This window comes from Chelonia mydas, chromosome 3, assembly GCF_015237465.2.
Source record: "Chelonia mydas isolate rCheMyd1 chromosome 3, rCheMyd1.pri.v2, whole genome shotgun sequence".
NCBI lineage: Eukaryota > Metazoa > Chordata > Testudines > Cheloniidae > Chelonia > Chelonia mydas.
This window is the reverse complement of record NC_057851.1, coordinates 203,415,397-203,432,129: the sequence shown is the minus strand read 5'-3', so window position 1 is coordinate 203,432,129 and position 16,733 is coordinate 203,415,397.

The window sequence follows — 16,733 nt, the reverse complement described above, 5'->3', positions numbered from 1 at the left end:
ACTGGACTTAGTGATAAATGGTCACACCAAAAATCACACCACGTTCAGATTGTTTTCAGTCCCAAGAGACCAGTCAGTCACTTACCCCAGATCAATTGGTACTCGAGATCTTACACCAAAGACAGCACCTACAGCCAATCCTGTAATAAACTAGCCAAGGTTTATTAACTAGGAAGAAGGAAGAAGAGTCAGGCCCTGTGTACACTGGCACTTTACAGCGCTGCAACTTTCTCACGCAGGGGTGTGAAAACTGCCCCCCCGCCCCCCGAGCGCTGCAAGTTTCAGCGCTGTAAAGTGCCAGCGTAGGCATGCCCCGGCGCTGAGAGCTATTCCCCTCCTGGGGGTGGGGGTTGGTTTTTTACGGGGCTGGAAGACGACACAGCCATTCTTCTTTACAGGTGAAAGCCAGCGAACATAGACGCCCCAATGCGTTACCATCTCAGTCCTGAGTGCCAGACCTGTGGTGATCTGTCCACGCAAAGTGTCTTTCAGGGCAGCCCCAGGAGGCAGCCCCTGGGGATCTCTGGCTTCAGTTTAGAGTCTCTGGCCCTTCAGAGTTCAAACAGCCAACAAGATAAAGAAATCTTCATATCAATTATTTTTATTCTCCTCTTCCAGCATTCAAAGCGATGGAACGAGGCCTTCTGCACGCTCCCGGGGGTGCCAGAGGGCCGTTAACCAACCCTTTAGGTTGCAATGATCCTTGATGGCCCATCTGCTGTCGATGATCCTTCTGGACAGGCAGGGGGAGCATCCCTGTGCCTGGGCTCACAAGTTCAGCGCAAACGTTTCCGAGTTATAAAGCCAAACGTGCATTTTCCCTACCGCCGGGAACAGCGACATTACAGGTGAGATTAGTGCCGGCAGGAACTTACCAGCATTTCAGAGTCTGAACACTAAATACAGTCTTCTACAAGTAACGTCCAGGGGACGCGCTCTGGGCTCCACCTGCGAGGGTGTCAGTTCCCAGCTAATGCCTGCAGCCTGGGCTAGAGCTGGCATATGGCATCTAGAGCTAGACATGGCTGCCTCCCCCACCACCTTCTGCAATCCGCGGGAACACCTTCCTGGTCCTGATACCGGGAGATCTTGCTACCAGCCTGGGCTAGAGCTGGCATCCGGCCTGCGAGTGTCACACTACTATCACAAGCCGCCCCGGCCTATGGTCCCATTCAGAAACTTAGCAAGCTCCATCTTAAAGCTAGTTATGCTGTTCACCCCTCCTGTTGGGGACTGTTCCAGACCCTCACTCCTCTGATGGCTGGAACCCTCCTTTTAATTTCCAGCCTCAGTTTACCCAGGCCAGTTGGTACGCATTTGTTCTTGTGCCAACACTGTCTTTCCACTTCAATAGCCCTTCACCCTCCCTGGCGCTTCTCCCTCCCTCCCCCCATCTATTTACAGAGAGCGTCCGATCCCCTCTCTGCCTTCCAGTGCCTGTGCAATGGCATTAACGCTTCCCTCTCTCTGCTGGAAATGCCTCGCCTGACGCATCCCAGGCTTGCGTTAGCCTTTCTCACAGCCGCAGCATGCTGGTGGCTTATAGCCCTCCTGTGACTGACTCATACACCCAGCCCCCTTGGCTGCGGTCAGGCCACTCTGTAGCCTGCACTTTAAGGCCACCTGTGTATGTTTCGGGGCAGCAGCGGGCGGTTACGAGGCGGGTAGCGTGGCTGGCACGTCTTCGCTGCGTGCGGCCCTTGTTCTGGGCTGCGGCTGCGGGGATGGCTAGTGAGCCAGCCGCATGGCTCTCTACCCGCAGCCGTGTACAGCACAACCGAGTCCACAGGGTGCAAGGTCCCTGCCTTGCGCTGCTCAGCCTCTGCCTCCTTGCAGTGAGTTAGGGGTCTGCTCCCGCTTGAATCTCCTCCAGGGTCCTGCTCTGTAAAGATGGGCTGCCCTCATTTTAACGCAGGCCACAAAGAGACGTCAAATCAGGGACAGGCTCCGCTTGTTCTGGGGGCAGATAAAACAACCCAGCCGGCATTCCGGGGGCGGGGAGCTAGGAGCCTTGTGCTGATCCCAGGAATGACCTGCCCCCGCTGTGCCGGCGCCATGAGGCTGTTCTCAGGCGGGAGCCCAGCTGGTGCCAATCCAGACTCTGCTGGGGCTCTCGGGGCCCAGCGGGGCTGGCAGATGCAGTGAGAGCGGGCGCTCTGGTGGGGCGGTTTCTGTTCTGAGTGCGAGAGTTAGCGCCTCGCCCCGGCTCAGCACACGCAGGGCCAGGGCTGGGCCGGGAGGAGGGCTGTCCTGGACGATCAGCCTCCTGTTAGCAGGTGAAACCACACGCAGATCTGCCCTTGGCTCTTGGCAGGTCAGTAAAGAGGGAAATGACTTTGAAGTAGCTTGGGTTTAGTATGTATTGATTTTGTACATTTCAGTGCCATGAATATCAGATCTTAACGACTTGGTTTCCTAAACAGTATCTTAAATGTGGATAAAGGATTTTAATAGTAAAGCCCGGATAGTTTACATTGCCACGAATAGAGTCTGTCCTGTTGTTAATGGTGCAACTTAGCATGACCTGGTTAGTGTGGAGTGGGCATTTCCAATTTCCTTCCGTTACCGCCAGCTGGTTCTAGGGAGCAGGTCGCCCACGTCTTGTGAGCAGTGATGTCCTGCGGCCCGCTGCCACTTAGACTGATTGATTGCAATGAGAGATTATCTCAAGCACTGAGATCTTACCCTGAACATTTAACAAAATGCGTTTCTTGTCCTTTCCCTCTCTGGCTGTGCGGGCAGATCAGCTGTTTACAGGAAGAATAATTACCCCAGCATGGTCCTGAGCTAATGTTATTCTAGCCTTGCCAAGTTTTCCACTTCCCTAGATCATGCCTTTTCCCTTGAAAAATGATCAGATATCACTAACACCACCCGTAAAGAAAAAACCCATAAATAGCGCAGGTGCGTTCGGCATGAATGAATTACAGCCCTAACACCATCATGGCTGCTGTCCTCATCATTTCCCTGGTGCTCATCGGCTCTGCACTGTTGACTTGCTGGCAGTGAGCTGTGCTGCAGTTCAGGGACCAGCCAGCTTTAACCTCAGCTTTATTTTGCTGTTTTTTATCTCTGGTCCTTCTGAAGCAGTTTCTCCTGGCCTTTAGCAGGATCCTGAGTCCTCCTGCCATTGTTATCAGTGGCATGTTCAAAACACGCTGGGTACAATGCAATGCAATGCAAAGATACATCTCTGAAACAAGTCCGTTGAGCAAATATTCCCAAGCGCTGACTCGGGTTTCCGCTGTCCCTTTCTAACCCTAATTATGAACAGGGACCGGGGGGAGAATTTCAAAGGCACGTGGGGGAGCTGGGAGCCCAGTGCCTGTGGGAGCTGGCCTCCTGACTGCCCTTTCTGTCTTTGACACTCTTCCCCATTAGAACCCTTCAGAGACCATTCAGTGAAACAAAGCAAGCCTGCCAGGCCGTATCTGCGCTACCGGCTTGGGGTGTGATCCCCCTGCTTGTGCACACGCCGGTGGAGAGCTAGCGCGAGTCACAGGGTGGCTGCAGGGGCAGGGCTAGCCGCAGCGGGGGCAGAGCTGAGCCGGGCCCAGGATTTACTCGCCGGAAACCGGTGAGTGAGTGCTTGGCACGACTCAGCCGTGTCTCCGCAGCCACCACTCGTGCTGCTGCAGCCAGACGGCTACTCATCCTCAGGGTATCTCGCTGAGAGCCAGCACCAGTGCGTGCGCGTGAGCAGGGGAACCGCACCCTTTGCTGGCCTTGTCGACGTAGCTGAAGGGACAGTGCCCCCATGCTCAGGGTCCCCTGCTGATCTCACACTGTTCCCTCCATCTGCCTTCTCTCGCTCCCTCCAAACGCTCCGCTGGGCGAGAGCCTTCTGCACTTGGGAAGAGGCTGTTTAGAGTCAAGTTACAGTAGGTAGATTTACTGGTGACCTTCATTCTTCTGGTTCTCTGACAGGAGCTATAAGGCAGATGGCCAAATGTCTGCACTGAGCCAAAGGATATGATTATATATATATAGCATGTCAGCTCTTTGGAGCAGGGAGCATGTGTTTGTACAGCGCCTAGCGCAGTGGGGTCCTGGGCCATGACGGGGACTCCTAGGCACTACCACGATAAACATAAAACACATTAAATACCCAACACAGTACGTGCCAGGTGTTATTGCTTTCCTAACTCAAAATAATTATAACCATTTCATAGGGAAAACACAGTTTTAAATTATCGAAACATATCTATTTTTAAGTTCTTATATTTTTTCCACTTTTTAAGGAATAAGGAAAGTCCCACAGATTCTGAGGATCATTCCATGAGTCTTGTCCTTCGAGGATCTGGGCCTGCAGCCCTAGCACGTGTGAGTACTCCTTATTCATGCAAATAATCCCGTTGGGGTGAGTAAACGCTGCTACTCACTTAAGTAAGGGGTTGCCATGTCAGGCGTATCCTCAGCTACTGACTGTCAGCTCCTGTTTCAAACAATGAACCAGGGAGAACAAATTACATGAAAGTTTTAAACCATCAGCACTTTAACATTTATTATAGTTTTACTGACTCTGCGTCCGTTTGCCCTGGAAAGCAGAACTCGAGACAGTCATCAGCTGAGAGTCAGAAGCTGGTTATTAATTTAAGATGCTGCGTGCTTGTAGACATGAAAGTATCATTCTCCAAAAGGTCCCTAAGGTCTGGACTATAGAGAAGAAGAAGAAAATGTAACCTGGAAAGCCTTGTTAAATCCTTTTGGTTGTTCCCTTTTCAAAGAGCTTAAAGGACAGAATCTTTTATTAAAGGTTCTTAAACATGCCCCTTATGACTAAACCCGCTACCTCTCTTGGAGCCTTTCCTGTTGGGTGAATGAATTTAAAAGCGATTTTCAGGCATGCATTATTTACTTAAAAAATTAACATTTCATGTCACTGCATTAGATAGGATGGGCCAGCGTAACCAGGATACAGATGGGCATGGCTGAAAACTGTACACAAGTTTCAAGAATTCATATATTATTCATTTAAAGGGTTAGAAAATTAGCAGTAACCAGCATTGGGACTTTACTCTTAGTTTTATACACAACTACTCACTAAGGGCTAGAGCTGGTCAAAATGTTTCCAATGGAGAGGCTGATGTCAAAATCAAAATGTTCCATGGGAATGTGGCAATTCTGATAAAATTTTGTTTAAAAAAAACCCCAGAACAAAGCCCTTTGATACGGTTGATTAAAACCTTACCAGAGCAGAACATTTCAATTTTTCATTTCAGTCATATATTTTTACTTTTGTATTTTATATTAGTATTTTGTAAAGGATCCAAAATACAATTTTAAAATATCTAATACAGTAAATATACAAATAAAACAATGTCAAAATCAAAACAAAACCAAAAGACTGATCCTGATTGCCTAACGGTCAGATGAGCTGCAATTTTCCTTTCTATTTGTCTGTACTGTAACCCTACAGCCTCAAGGGAGGAGAGGACTGACCCAAGAGAACTCAAACCCCTTTAACCATATGGAACACAGTCTGATGGACAGTTCACTTGTCTCGAGGGTTATGTATCACTCTGTGCAAACAGAGACTGGGAGAAGTTCAAGCCATTATTTTTCAGGCCCTTCCTATTTACAGAGGGATCATGATGGCCACGGCTAAGGCAAGGTAGAAGCAGAGTGTATTGTTTTTGCAGGAAGTATGAGATTTGTTGACAGTGGACCTGCCTCATCAGCCTGAGAGGTTTCATACCAGATTAAAATCAAATGATTGTTTATTGGGTTTGAAGATGAATGTTAAAGTCATTTACTGTAATATGTACTAAAGCCCCAGGGTATAATGGCTGGCATGCTCCTCGATACATGACAATATGCTTTTCAGTGAGATGGATAACTAGGCTACAGTATTTATTACCCTCAGTGGCAGGGTCACCAAAGTACATTAATTAAATGAGCTTCCAGCTAAAACGTCTCTGCTTCAAAACCTGCCTCATTATCCACTAAGAGATTTTTCAAATTCCTCCTATCGGAAATGAATCTGCCAAAAATTCCACTGTGCAGGGATCAATATATCTGTAATGGAAACGACCTTGATATCCCTGCAGGATAACAGCAATCGCGTGCACACATTCACACACTTCCTTGCAGTGAAAAATCGCTTTTCAGTTGTCTCTGCAGCACACAACTGAAGGATTTAATTCAAACTGCCTGCAGGGCAATGCTGGAGGTGCTCTTACGTAATTCAAAGCATACCAAATTAGATCCCAATCCTGCCGACAGCTATGTGCCTGCCTATCTTCATGTGTGAATAGCCCCAGTGAAGTCAGTGCAAGAACGATTCAAGGTCAGGGAAACATGCCTTACAATGAGAGAGTAGAACAGCTCTGTGTATTTAGATTCGTGCAGAGAAGGTTACAACAAGAGGCAGCTTGATCACAGTCTGTAATTACCTGCGCTGGAAGAAAATTGCTGACAGTGCAGGGCTATTTATCTGGCACGCAAAGACCTAACAGGATCCAGTCCGTCCGTCATCCCTTGGCATGTTCATCGGCCTTCCCCGCTGCAGCGGCATGGACCAAAGACATGTACGCTCGGACCACCTGCTGCATGCAGTGATATACCTCCACCTCCCACCCCCATCCTCGCCCTCCCCTCCGCCTCTCTCAGGCCACCGCTCCCAGCCCCCACCGATCCCCCGCTGTGTTGCTCTGCTCTCTCGGGGGGGTACCCGGCCCACCTGCTCAATGCCTTCCCTGCCGCCAGACCCACGTTGGACAGGTAGATTAGCAAAGGGACTCACCCGCAAGTGGCCAGTGAGCAGGGCGCTCCCAGGTGAGGGGGAGCCAGGAGCTGAGCAGCTATGTGAGACAAAAGCCTCTGGAGCTGGGGCGATTGAGTAGGCCGCAGAGCCCCCCTGGTCTTGGGCCCAAAATGTCCTGCACCAGCAGCCGAACACGAGCACTGGGTAACAGCTGCCTTGTGGCCGGGCTGTATGAGGCGGGTGAATGGGGCTGTTTAAAACGCTGAGCTTGAGTCATTTCCAGCAACCAAGGGGGTTGTTCCATGACAGGTGCGTACGCTGAGGGTTTTCACGTTAGGTTGCCCCGTCCGTCCCATTCGCACGGCATTGTCTGGCCGAGGGGATTTCTTCAAAGCAGACAAGACACAAATCACTGTGGCAGAACAATCAGGCAGCATCATCTGTAGTGTCTGGGAACAGCAGGGCAGACAGAGAATGACACCGTCTGTTTTCTTCGCCGAAGAACGAGCAACAGGGATAGATAAACATGGAAGATCTGTGTGCACAGCTGTCTCTGTCCCTGTGGTTGGAGACCCAGGGATGTCTCATGGAAAACGTTGAAAGACTCTTCACTTGTGTTGCCTACTGACTGCACTTTGCTAACCCCTCCTTTTGTTACGATGATATTTGCACGAACACAGCTTCTTTATTTTGGAGAGTACATCGGATCCTTTTGCTTGTAGGCCTCTGTGATGCCGACATCTCACGTGGCAGAGGGCGACTTGCAGCTCGGGGTACACAGCCGGGGAACTCAGACAAGCATTGAGACTTCACGGTTCCCGCCTGCGCTGGCTGCAGAGTGGAATTTGGAGGGGACAGACGCCTCTGGGGGAGCTCAGGCCAGTAGCATTCCCTGAGGTACTGGGTGTGCTGGGGGGCCTTGTCCCACAACCTCCCCTTGGAGCCATGCCCCTCTGGGATGGCGAAGGCAGCAGGGAAGTGCTGGGATCGCTGCTGATGGAGATTGTCCCTGCTTCCCGTCGAGAGGAGCGGGCATCAGCATCACCCAAGGGAGCAGTTGTGTGGTGGTTGCTCAAGGTGGCAGCAGGTGCGGCTGGTGGCCTGGCTAACTGTCACCCAGAATCCGCCCTCGGTTCCTGGCTCAGCCTGTACAGAGAGTGCTCACGGCAGAGTACCCAGAGGCCCAAGCTGTCCTTGGCCCGCCAGGCTGGCTCCAGCGCTGGGTTGGCACAGGGGAGCTGGGGGAGGATCTCCGGGTGACGGATGGAGGCCCGATCTCCCTGCTGATGCTGTCAGGCCCCTCGGCAGCGCTGGGCATGAGGTGCTGGTGTGTTGCCCACAGCTGGCGTGGGACGGGTTGCTTGTTGCTGGTGCTGCTTTGCCCCCGAGAGGGGAGGCGGTGGGCAGGTCGCTCCTCCTCCCTCGGGTGCTGGCAGGTGGGGTTCTGCGGGACCTGGCCTCTCTCCCCTTCTGGACACCGGGTACCTAGGCAGCTTGGAGGCATGGGCTGCCAGGGAGCTGATGTCGCTCAGCTCTGCACCCCGTCGCCCATGCCCCAGCCAGCGGCCATGCAGGAACGCCTGGCCACAGCTGCAGTGTGCCTGGGGCGTGGATTCGGGCGCGCGGGCTGATGCTCAGTCCAGGCGTGGCGGAGGTGATGCTGGCCAGAAGAGATGGGCATGCCGAGGTTTCTCTTTCCAGACATTTGTCACTCACGTTGGTACGCGGGGGTTGTGCTGCATCTCCACGCTGCTGTTCAGCAATCACAGAGCAGCAGCATCGCCCATCTGCACCAGACGAGGCAACTGGGACCATTTCCTTCGGTTCATGGCCGTGCAAGATTTCTAGCAGCGAGACAGAGCTGGCCCTTGGCGCTGGCCTGGGGCCACTCAGAAGGGACACTATAACACCCTGAGGCCCTTCAATGCTTCTGCTCAGCCATGGGGGTGCTGTTGATGGTGGTAGAATAACACCCACCTACTTGTTCTGGGGGCAGGGGAATATCATCTCTCTGGCCCACGGGACAAGCAGGAAGCCAGTGGCCTGTGCATGCTCCGTGGTAACCGGCACATTGCAAAAATACAGAATAAAGTACAGTGCAATGCGAGAAATGAGATCCTGGCAACGTACGTGGACACCTGACTCTGAAACACCAGGGCTTCTTTCTGGCCTGAGGGCAGGGGACGGGACCCACTGAACACCAAACCACATCCATATGTCGGCTGAGAGCATTCAGGGTCCCCGGGACTCTCGCCATGTGCCCTGCAGAGAGCCATGCCAACAGCAGCTGTGCGAAAGCAGCAGTCCAGCTGCGGGAAGGGGCTTCGGGAGAGCCTGGAGGCCTTTGGTCGTGGCAGCTTTGTCCCCAGCTTCCAGGATTCAGCTGGGCGAGGGCTCCACCACTGGTAACCAGCAGAACAGCCCTAGCTGTCCTGGCAGCATAAGAGTGACATGGCTGGTCCTGCTTCAGTCATCTCCCTAGAGCATGCAGAGAAGATTGTCGCCACTGCAATCCTGCCGTGGCAGGGCAGTGGGTTGGGCTGTACTTTTAAAGGTGCCTCAATCAGTGTTTCCATGTTTTCCCCTCTGTTTTGGGTGATCCATCCTCTACTTTCCCATCTGGAGGCTGTTTGCCAAAATCTGTCCCAGCTGCTCTCTTGCAACCTCTTGCATAGCTCTAGTCATGATGATGTTGAATACTAATAAAGGCCTCCAGGTAGCTTAAAACCCTGGGGGCTGCCAGGGCACCATGATCAATTATTATTATAGTTATCCTTGGACTCTGAAGAAACCCAGTTATTTGGCAGCTGAGACCCAGGAGAGGTTTTTAATCATTTTATAAAAAGATCAGCATATTTTCTGACTGTGGAGATTCAACAACTGCCGTGTGTTACCATTATAATCAGAAGCATATTCCACCTCGCTTACTGAGCATCTAATCTGTCTGACTGATACTCAGGCTGTCTGGTATCTTGTGACTCATTCAGAATAGCATGCAAATGCTCTGCATATAAAGTCTGAATGTATCATTCTATTTTCTGCTCAATAAATGCACTTGATTTTTTCAAAGTTCTTTGTTGGAGCTCTGTGTAAATGTCGTTTTCTTTTTCATTTCTCAAGTGAACTTTACCAACACCAACAAACATAAAATCATAGGAATGCAGGGCTGGAAGGGACCTCAAGAGGTCACCTACACTACACCATCCCCCTGTGCTGAGTGCGTTCTGTGTGCACACTGATCTCTGTGGCACACCACCTTCCTCTGTTGTACGTGGGGAAAACAGTTCCTCCGGCAGAATTATTTTTGAAAAGAACTAACATGCCCCATGTCTTCAGACACAGCTTTCTTACCCTCATCATGAAGAGAGCTTGAGTTGAATTGTTCAGCAGCGATGGACAAGCCTCCAAGACCTAGTGCATTTGTAAATTGATCAAACATTTTTGTAGCAAGCAAATTCTGCTTTATGGTCCTCTGGCCAAGCTGCTATAGCTCACATGTGGCTAAAAGCAATGAATGCTGATGTTGCAACCCAACATCTGACTTTACTATCGGAATAATTCCTCTTCCCCCAGTAGTCCTGGCATCAGAATTATCACCTGCTCAACCCCCTCCCACCCCCTTATTAGCTCCAGATAGTGATGAGAAAACTGGTTTAGCAATTCCCATCCAGGACAGGGGTGTTAGTGGCGCTCCTTGTTCGCCCCCTCCTCACCACCCCCCATACCTTTCCTATCACCCTCTCGCTGCATTCAGATTCCATGACTGGCCTCAAAGCAGAGCACAAGTCTCTTTTCAGAATCCGCCCACTGCCAAAATATCCCGGCTCTCCTTGTGTCACTTCTCTCACCCCAGAGGGACAAGGCGGGGGAGGGGAGGTGATATCCCTTGTTGGACCAACTTCTGCTGGTGAGAGAGACGAGCTTTTGAGCTTACGCAGAGCTCTCCCGGGGAAGGAGCTCCCAGCGTCACAGCTAAACGCCAGGTAGAAGGGATTGTGTAGCATGAATAGTTAGCACATGTTCTACGGGACCATTCAAGGAGGAGTGGCCCATTAACACCACTGCAGTTATGGGACAAAAGGGGGGGTTAGTGGGTTACAGGTCGTTGTAATACTCCATAAATCCGGGGTCTCTGTTCAGTCCATGATTTTTAGCATCTAGCAGAGTAATAAATTTAAGCTCCCAGGCTTGTCTTTTGAAAGTGCTGTGCGGATGAGCCTGTCATATCCGGCGAGGTCCTGCAGGGGTCAGTCCTGGGTCGGGTACTAGTCAATATTTTCACTAATTACGTGGATGATTGAGTGGAGAGTATGCTTATAACATTTTGGGATGACACCAAGCTGGGAGAGGTTGCAAGCACTGTGGAGGACAGGATTAGAGGGTTGGCAGATTAGTCTGATGTCAACAAGATGGAATTCAATAGAGACAAGTACAAAGCACTACTCGCAGGAAGGACACATCAAATGCACAAATACAAAATGGGGACGAAGTGGCTTGGCAGTCGTACTCCTTAAAGGGTCTGGGTTCCTGGAGCAGGCCGACGGGCTCCTGGGTCTTCCACCTCCCAAATGAGTGCCCCGGACACCAGCCTGCAGAGTCATTCGCACCCGGTCTCTGCCCCAGTGACTCCTGAAATGGTTCTGCTGTGAATAAATAGCTGGCAGGCCAGAGGGCGTCCCCCATCACAGTAGCCCCTAGGCCTCAGGCAGAGGCACGTATTGAGGGTGGGTTTCCTACATCCCAGGCAAGTGCCCGAACCACTGGGCTAGAAGTTATAAGGTGGCCCCTCCCTCTCCCACCTCCTCCCCTGACTGTTTTCTGTGGAGCGAGGCAGGCACCGAAGCCGTCTGGCCCCAGGAGAGAGCTCCCCGTCTCTTGGATCATGGGCAGAGATGGGCACCTCCTGGCAGCCTGGATTTGGAGCCGTGCTCCGTCAGAGGAGCAGGATTGAGGACACTGCCCTCTCGTCGGCATCTCCTGTTGGCTAGCATGAGCAGCTTCCCTCGAGCACGCTGATTTTTGTGGATCACACCTGTAGGCGCCTATTTCTCCCAGTCACTGTACGGGAGCCCAGGCCCTGAGCCCAGGCTCTGTGGATCACAGCAGTGTTCCTGTGACTTTCTAGGCAGCTAACAGGCATTGAACCCCTACGCCCCTTTGTGGAGCTGGGCCACAGCCTCCAGTGAGATCAGTGGGAGCTGTGGGGCTATATCCCCTCGCAGGGTTGAGCACCTCTGCCTCCAAGGATTTTTAAGTCGACATGTAGGGCCGTGGACCCAGCCTCTCCAAGGCATTTAGGCGCCTTACTCTGAGGAGCTGGGCCGTGCCGGAGTATTTAGGTCCCGTGCACAGGCGTGGCAGGGAGCATGGCCCAGCAAACGCTACCTAGGTCTGGGAGTCGGGACACCTGGGTTCTATCTCCCCCTCTGTCCTGGTTTGCTGTGAGGTTGGGCTAAGCTGGGTCTCGGTTTCCTCACTTGTAGGTGGGTCTTTGTGTGCAGTGGAAGCTAGTTTGGCTTCTCTCGGTCGGCACGAGCAGCGCAGCTGGTGTACCGGGGTGCGATGCCATGGGCCGGTGGCAGCATCCTGCTGGGGCTCCGAGGAGAGCAGGAGACACGGGAGCTTTGTCAGAGCATATGTTTGTGCTCTCCGGAAGACTGCCTGACTTGTTCGTAGGGTGCCCACACCAGCCTCTGCAGCTCTGAATCCCTCCTGAGGTCTCTCTGCGCCTCCCAGGGGGACAGATCCTGCGCTAGGCCTGGCCCTCCAGGAGCCCCTCCACACCCTCCCCTGGGCCTGTGTGCTGGGGAGGCAGGCTGAGGTATTGCCCCTCGTTTCCACGGGGGGCGGGGGAGGACAAGGGCTTTATTCTCCATCGAGCTCCCTGCGTGGAGTTCCAGGCACCCTTGGGATCTGAGGCTGCAGATGGGGATATAGACATTGCCCATCCATCTTCCTAGGAGCAGCTTTCGCTGCAGCTAGCAAAGCTGGGTTCGCAGTGCGCCCTGGAGGCTGCACACCAGTCACAAGAGTAAATAGTTGAACAATTCACATTAATGAAACTGACTCTGGGAGCCTTAAAGACAATGGCCACCGTGGTGTCCGTCAGAACGTTTTAGGAGCCAAAAGACCCATTTCCCCAGCAGCAATTGCCCTGAACTAGACCAGTGATATTATTAAAGTTTGCCCAGAGAATATTTTAGCAGCTCATTAAACATAGCTGTATATTGTATGCAGCATTAAAGCAATCCACTTAGTAATTAACCAAATGTGTGATAAGCCTTTTCGACTAACGTTGCTTATAGTGTGTCTGCCATTAATCATGCATCTCAATCTCACATTGTTATACACTCAGCGTAGAGATGGAGGGATTTCCCCAGCACCTGTTAGCCCACGGGGTAAATCTACTAGCCGCGATGAAAGTAGCTGTGCTGTCACTCCCCGCAGAGTCGGGGCCCTGACGTATGGAGGAGCTGCCCTCCTTAACTCCAGCACCCGCAAGCAGCTGTCACGCATGCAGCTGGCCAGACGCTGCGCTTGATCCCCTCCCTTCTTCTCCCCTCTTCTCCTCTCCCTCAAACACAAATCATGGGGCTTCCCGGCTTGTGCCTTCACTCCCCCGCTGCCCACTTAGAACCTCCCCACTTCCTTCCCAGTTCCGTTCCCCGCCTTCTCCCTCCCTCTCCTCCCACTTCCCCCTAAAGATCTGGCTCTCTCTGCCCCTCGCTCATTTTTAGTGCATCCTCCCCCTTGTGTACCCACCCATGCTGGGCACCTGCCACTCGCAGGCACCCGCCAATTGCCCCGTGCACCCCTTGCTCTCACACCCAGACTCAGGTTCAGCCTGGCACGGCGCTCTCTGGGATTCTCCTGCACCCTCCACGGGGTCCCTGCTCCTCCTCCCCTCCTGTGGTGGTACCCTGGCTGCTCTGCTGCCAGATTCCCCCTTCCTGCCTCTGAAAGGGCCCCTGGCCCTTGGGCTGCTCTGCTCCCAGGTTGTTCCCTCCCCTTGCTACTGAACCTGTCTCAGACCCACCCCGTGGCCCCACAGGCGTCCCCGGCTCTTCCACAGCTGCCCCATCACAGCCAGAGGCGTTGCTGGCGCCCGGAGACGAGCAGACATGACGTAAGCGCGACCCCAGCGACTGCTGCATGTGCCTGTCGAAGCCCAGAGACGGAGGGACTTGGCCCAGCTCCAGCCTCATCTGCAGAATAACAGCTCTTCTCCCGCTATCCCTGTCCCTCTTTTACTGTCCTGTCTTGTGTTTCTACCTCCTTGACACATGTTCTTTCAGTGTTTTTCCCCTTTGCCTCCCTCATTCCCCTTCTTCCTTTCCCTGCCTGTCTCAGCTGCTGTGGGAAGGTAGGAGAGGGAGATGAGGTTACACACCAGGAATCTTTGAGCAGTGACCAGGCAGACCCCTTGCGCAGGGAGATTTTTCAGAAGCACAAACAGCAGGTCAGCAGCAGAGCTGTCCAATGTCTCCGTTTCTAATTTCTCAGATAATCCTACTCATCTCCAACTGCTGGCATAGGCTTTAGTTTCTAAGCCATCCGTCCTAGCTAACATGGATTTATTGAACATTCATTAATGCACAGAGCTTTCCCTCCAAGCTCCAGGTCACCTCAGTAACTCTGACATCTGAGGTTTGTGGTTCATCCTCTTCAGGCTCCGTTTTCTTGGCCATATCAGTGATGAAGTTTTTGCATTGAATCACACCTGCCCCGTTCTCAGACTGCAGCATCTCCGAGTGCTGAAGAGGAAAACTAGAGTCAGTACCACAAGAGATTATCAATATCCAGGCGCAGAATGTGGCTGGAAGATGCTCTCTTTAGACATCTTGCCATGTAATAGCCCAGTGATGGAGACATTTCTAGGGTTTGTGGTCCCACATAGATGACTTTTAAAGGCATTCCTCAGTTTCTTCCCCGCATGGTGTCACTCACAGGTCAGAGTTAAGGTGCCTTAACAACGGCAATTGCCTATACACTGTTTGTAGCCTGTAGATTCATAACCATTAGAAAAAAATTCACACTTAGCTGAACTAAGTTGAGTTCTTCAAATGTAGCCTAGGCATAAGATTTCAATCAATTTCAACTATATTGAAACTGTCTTAATTCATTACTGAGACCTGACACAGATGCTAATTTCTTAAAGGACCCATTTTTAAATTAATTTTCACTCAGAGGCTAATCAATGGATTTACTTGTAAACTCTTCATTCTGTCCTCAGAGAGTCAGTGCTATACATTTGGGAGGGACCTGCTTTTATTGTTTGTACATTACAAAGAGTGTAACTTTTACTTGCACCTAGCTATGGATCTCCATAATAAAGAGAAGTTCTTGCTCTTTAATGTCATTTTTATTGTTCATAAATTATCCTCCATTGGTTTAATTCATTCTAAACAGCTGTGTGATCCAGGGGTTACCATTTCAAAAATGGAATATTATATTGTACCACAATATCCACCTTTCCTGCAGTATTGCTGGTATTCCCTGTACTTACACTGGAAAACCCCCAAGGCACCGTGCTGAACGTACCCATGTGGGTAGTAATACCCACCTGTGCTGGCTCCCATTGTGTACTGTTCACCGTTAATAGGGGAGTGTAGCTGATACACAAGATTCTACGCTCTGGTTATTAGGGCTGAGCAGAGAAGGTTTTTTTCCACCCCTCAGGAAAATGTTCAAGATTTTGAAGAATGTTCCCAACCAGAATCAGGACAAAAAGTTGAAATCTCGAAAATTTTCATGACCCAACAAACTGAAGGGAAAAACAATCAGTTTGGGCCACATGTCGTTTTTATCATTTCAAACCGTCGTGTTTCAACGTTGACCTTTCTTTGTCTCTTTCTCTTTTTTTTTAACTTAATTTATATTTAAAAAAAGTTAAAATTCAAAACAAAAAGTCACTTTTCAGTTAGGCAGTGTCAAAACACCCTGGCCTGACAGTCTGAAACCTATTTTCCAACATTTTTCCAGCTGGGAAATCTGTCGAAGTCAACCCCCCAGGTTTGGAAAACATCGACATTCTTCAGCAAAAAGACATTTTGACAGATGATTCCTAGCCAGCTCTGAGGGCTGCACTACTGTGAATCCAGGGTAGCCCCACTGGATTTAATGCAGTTTTAGGGCCCCCTTTCACTCTTTCCTAGCACCTTGAACAATCATTTACACCACGGTAAAGTGTGTGGAAACAGTCCCAGAGCAGAATGGTAGCATTGTACACTCACTTTACGATGATGCAAATGCCTACACAAGGTGTAGGGCAAGGGTGACTCAAAGACCCGCAGATTGATGCCACTGTATCAGAGGTCAGAATCTGAGCTGGTACTTCACAGTTTTGTTGCGCCTAAGTTCCCATAATAAACTTGGTAGTTTAGCAATTATTGTTTTAGGCCGCTGGCATGTGTTTTTCCTGTAATGAAGACATTCTACAAAATTCAGAATTTAGTAAATACAGTAACAGAGCAAGACTCAGAGCTTTTTATGACAAAAGTCTTAAGTGTTTAATACCATTTGGTTGCTAGCCTTTAGCTTTCTTCTGTTTGATTCACGCATGGTATTGATAAGTGGTACTATCCACTAAGAAGCACTTAGATGCGGATAAGTCATTACTTATATGGGTTAATGTTCTGTTGGGTATTAAGCTATGAAAATGGCGCCCTATTAACTTTCCAGGCACTGACAGCACCATATTACCAGTGAACTGTTGTCGAGCCATTTTTTAAAGACTCTGAGTCAAGATCCAACATGCAAACATGAAGATTCTAGGAAGTGTCATTCTAAGAATCATCATTAGCAGCCCTCATTTACTAACCAGTTGATGAAATGTCACTATATTTGATTGTGAGTGGGCAAACTGGATTGTATGAATATTAATAACTATCATTTATTTCAGCTCATCCCAAGGTTTGATTTTTCTCTCTTGTTAAATGTACGAAATGTAATGTGTAACTATGGAAACCTTCAAACCACGGATTGCAAGTTCCTGGGGGAGAGAAAAGGATGGAATTATACCGGCCTG